Raw genomic sequence first — 5,199 nt, forward strand, 5'->3', positions numbered from 1 at the left:
ACCTCTTCCATTGCAGAGTTCTCATGATCATAAGCTTCTTCTTCAGAAGATGCTTCTTTATTACTGCTGGATGCAGCTTGCAATCCAGTCAGATTCTGAGAAATCATATTGACTTACTGAGTCAATAATTTGTTTTGAGCCAATATGGCATTCAGAGTATCAATCTCAAGAACTCCTTTCTTCTGAGTTGTTCCATTGTTCACAGGATTTCTTTCAGAAGTGTACATGAATTGGTTATTTGCAACCATTTCAATGAGTTCATAGGCTTCTGCAGGCATTTTCTTCAGATGAATAGATTCGCCTGCAGAGTGGTCCAATGACATCTTGGATAACTTAAACAGACCATTATAGAAGATACCTATGATGCTCCATTCTAAAAGCATGTCAGAAGGACACCTTCTGATCAATTGCTTGTATCTTTCCCAAGCTTCATAGAGGGATTCACTTTCCTTCTGTTTGAAGGTTTGAACTTCCACTCTAAGCTTACTCATCTTTTGAGGTGGAAAGAATTTAGCTAAGAATGCATTGACCAGCTTTTCCCAAGAGTTCAGGCTGTCTCTAGGTTGTGAGTTCAACCATATACTAGCTCTGTCTCTTACAGCAAAAGGAAAACGCATAAGTCTGTAGACCTCGGGATCAACTCCATTGGTCTTAATAGTGTCACAGATTTGCAAAAATTCAGCCAAGAACTGATGAGGATCTTCCAATGGAAGTCCATAAAACATGCAATTCTGTTGCATCAGAGAAACTAATTGAGGCTTAAGCTCAAAGTTATTTGCTCCAATGGCAGAAATAGAGATGTTTCTCCCATAGAAGTCGGGAGTTGTTGCAGTAAAGTCACCAAGTACCTTTCTTGTATTGTTGTTGTTGGTTTGGCCATGGCTGTTTTGTATGCTTCCTGCAGGTCCTCTTTAGAGTGTTGTGCTTTAGCTGCTCTTAGCTTCCTCTTCAAGGTCCTTTCAAGTTCAGGATCAGCTTCAACAAGAATGCCTTTGTCCTTGTTCCTGCTCATATGAAAGAGAAGAGAACAAGAAAGTATGGAATCTTCTATGTCACAGTATAGAGATTCCTTGAGGTGTCAGAGAAAAATAGGAATAGAGGGATGAGGTAGATAGAGAAGAATTCGAACATATAAAGAAGTATAGAGTCTGAATCGCTAATTGAGGAGAAGTGTTAGTCATTAAATAAAAGGAGGTGAGAGGGGGGAATTTTCGAAAACAAATTTTTAAATAAAACTAAAAAATAAAAATTTAAAATAATTAAAAAGAATTTTGAAAAAGTTGTTGATGGTTTTGGAAAATTGAAAGCGAGAAAGTGGTTAGGTGGTTTTGAAAAATATTTTGAAATTAGAATTTAAAAAGATGTGATTTGAAAAAGATATGATTTAAAAAGATATGATTGAAAAGATATGATTGAAAAACAATTAAAAAAAGATTTGATTTTTAAAATTGATGACTTGACTAACAAAAATTAAAAGATATGATTCTAAAATTCAAATATTGAACCTTTCTTAACAAGAAAGTAACAAACTTGAAATTTTTTAATCACAACATTAATTGTTAGCAAGTATTTTCAAAAATATTAAAAGAAAATGAAAAAGATTTGATTTTGAAAAAGATATGATTGATATGAGAGGATATGAAAAAGATAAGATTTTGAAAATTAGTTTTAAAACTTGAAAAATTGAAAAAGATTTGAATTGAAAACAAAATTACCTCCCTGGTGTTATCCTGGCGTTGAACGCCCATAATGGTATCCATTCTGGCGTTTAACGCCCACTTGGCTACCTCCTTGGGCGTTAAACGCCCAGCTAGGTACCCTAGCTGGCGTTTAAACGCCTGAAATCCTTCCTTACTGGGCGTTTTGAACGCCCAGCTTTTTCTCTGTGATTCCTCTGTTTTATGTCCTGAATCTTCAATTCTCTATATTATTGACTTGAAAAGACATAATTTTGAATTTTTTTGAATTTTTAATGATGGGAGAGAAAAACAACATAATGAAATTAAACATGAAAAACTAAGATCAAAACAAGGAATGCATGCAAGAACACTTTGAATGTCAAGATGAACACCAAGAACACTTTGAAGATCATGATGAACATCAAGAACACATTTTTGAGAATTTTTAAGAAAAGAAAGACATGCAAGACACCAAACTTAGAAATTTTTCATACTTGAGACACTAACAATTTGAGAATGCACATGAGAAACAACAAAATACACAAAATAAGAGAATTTAAAGATCAGACAAAGAAAATCATCAAGAACAACTTGAAGATCAATGAAGAACACAAGAACATACTTTCGAAAAATGCAAGAAGAACAAAGACATGCAATTGACACCAAACTTAAAAGTTGACTCTAGACTCAAACAAGAAACACAAAAATATTTTTGATTTTATGATTTTATAATTTTTTTTCGAAAATTATTTTGAAAAAGAAAATAAGAAACTCAAAATTTTTAATAAGAATTCCAGGAATCATGCAATGTTAGTCTAAAGCTTCAGTCTAAAAAGATTAGACATGGCTAGCCAAGCTTTAGCAGAGCATTACATACAACAGCCAAATTGATGGGAATCAAAAAGGCTCCTGTGATGATAAAAGCATCATCTGAAACTTTAGAATTCATTCTTAAAAACTCCGAAGAAAAAATAAAAAAAGAAAAATACCTAATCTAAGCAACAAGATGAACCGTCAGTTGTCCAAACTTGAACAATCCCTGGAAATGGCACCAAAAACTTAGTACGCGAAATCATGATCTCGCACACTTTCTTCACAACTCCGCATAGCTGACCGGCAAGTGCACTGGGTCATCCAAGTAATACCTTACGTGAGTAAGGGTCGATCCCATGAAGATTGTCGGCTTGAAGCAAGCTTTGGTCATCTTTTAAATCTCAGTCAGGCAGATTCAATTGGTTATGGAATTTTGATATTTAAAAGATAGTGATGGTTTCAGTGGCTAAGAGAAGGGGGGTTGAATCTTAGCCCCATTTTTGCTTGATTACACTTTCTGGTTTTTTAAGGAGACTTTTCTGTTTTTGTCTCGTCCCTAGCCATGAGACTTTTTATTTTTGTCTCGTCACTTGGCACGAGATATTTTTTGTTTTAGCTTCTGTACAGTAGAAATAGAAATGGAGTAGTAGAGAAAGAAAATTACACCCAGATATATCCTGGTTCAACTGCTAAGTGCTATGCAGCCTACATCTAGTCTCCATCATAACAATGATGGAATTTCACTATAATCAACCTAATTACAAACTGTATAGTGCTAACCCAACTTACAAGGGGATTCCCACAGAATCATGAAACACAACATAGATGAACAAAGGAACTCTAAGGACATCTATGGCTTTTTCTTTTAATTTTGCACTATCTGCCTTTTTCCGCTCTATGGCTTTTTTTATACAAACCTCACTGTTTGCCTTTTTCCATGAGACTCAAGACATGACAAAATTAAACAGAAAAATACTAAACAAAATACATTGAAGGAGAAAAAAATCTGTAAGCTTTGGTAGCTATGAGACTTCTGTGCCTTACACTCTCACACTTTCTCCTTATTTCAAACTGTGACTGTTTACCCCTTTTATAGAGAAGAGAAGCCTTCACAGTTGAAACCAAAACCCAAGCTTAACTCCTTTTCCTTCACACAAAAACGGTTCGGCCAAAGAGAGAAAGGAGGTAACCCATGCAAAACCCAACATGCAAATACCTCTAGTTCTTCCTTGGTCATCACTCTTCATCAATCCGAGCGCTCCATCCTTGGCTTGCTCTCCAAGATGGATTTCTGGCCCTTGATGCTTCATGATGATGATGACTTCATCTACTCCAATCTTTGCTTCTTCCATCACTTCGCCACTCTAGCTACTTCCTGTGGTGGTTGAGCAGAATCAGAGACAAGCCAACCTCCAAGGATCTCCTCCTTGCTGGTCGAATCTCCTTCTTTCTTTTTGGGTATGAAGAGCTCGAGATTACCTCACCAAATCTTACCATTTTTGGTGAAAATCTCAGCCACTGCATATTTTTATTTTGTTATGTTTTCTTGCCATCATCATGATGGTCTTGAGACATGCTTTTCTTTCCTTTTAGTAGATTAAAGTAGCTTCTATGGCTTTTTGGATATTGACCAAAGGAAAGAAAGAAATGAGAGAGAAGATGGAGTTTGAAAGGAAAGCAATTAAATGAAATAGAATAAATTAAATGTAATGAGTTGCTTTTCCTCTATACTGAGTAGTGTGCATCTTCAATGCAATCAATCATGTCATTCACACTTTCTCTCTCATAGTTCCCATGCATGTATTCAATTTACTTTAGTAAAAATTTGAATTCCACTAAAAGTGGATTCCGTTGGAAGCTTGTAACATCTTTAAAGGAATGGGTTTTAGTTAAAGAAGTGCATTGTGCCCATTTCCTTTTGATTTCGGACTAAGCAAGTTTTGGTCTTGTATCAAGACTTTTAATTTGGGCTTGTATCACAATTGCGGCCCAATTAACAATACATTATTTCAGCCACTATGATCATTTTAACTTCAAGGCTGAAAGTTTATAAGCATATTGGGCTTGCACCAGAATTTCATTTTCGGCCCAATATTAAATTCCTGCATAGCAAAATTATTAATCAATACATGTTATATGAAAATCATAATTAATAATTTTGCAATCAATCATTTCAATAATGTTTGTTCATCATCAAAATAAATATGAGTTTTCCAAACTCATCAATCTCCCCCTTGATGACAAATATTATTAAAATTGAAATGGAAAGAAATTTAAGATTGAGTAAAGAATACTCCCTTTGAATTTTTGAATTTCTCCCCTTTTCTAATTGTCACATGGCTCCCCCTTAATATGTGCCATTTTTACCAAGGGAAGCACTAACTTGTAACATTTTAATCAAGTTTCAAGTAACAATGTTATTTAGCATATTCATTACATGATGCTAAATGCTTGATTTATGAGCAGAGTTGAATTGATAATCAAAACTCATTTGATATCATAAATTGATTTTCTGCTCAATCACAACATAATCAAACAAAATTTGTTTTTGAGGAAAGACTTGCTGTTCAAATTGGTTAAAAAATATTTTCCAATAAATCAGAGCAATCTTAGTAAGAAAAATATTTTTCAATCATAATATAGTCTTTCCAAACACAGCAACTTTCATCATTAAGAACTAAAGGAACTTCCAAAAATAGATCCAACA

At 34.3% G+C, this 5,199-nt stretch overlaps 1 non-coding gene across 1 annotated transcript; it reads left to right on the forward strand.

Moving 5' to 3' along the window:
- The first annotated feature begins 377 nt into the window (after positions 1–377).
- On the forward strand, positions 378–485 carry LOC112713260 (small nucleolar RNA R71). Its single transcript, XR_003158233.1, has one exon. It is a non-coding gene; the product is annotated as a small nucleolar RNA R71 (small nucleolar RNA).
- Positions 486–5,199: the final 4,714 nt, after the last annotated feature.

Source organism: Arachis hypogaea, chromosome 9, assembly GCF_003086295.3.
Source record: "Arachis hypogaea cultivar Tifrunner chromosome 9, arahy.Tifrunner.gnm2.J5K5, whole genome shotgun sequence".
In the NCBI taxonomy this organism is placed as follows: domain Eukaryota; kingdom Viridiplantae; phylum Streptophyta; class Magnoliopsida; order Fabales; family Fabaceae; genus Arachis; species Arachis hypogaea.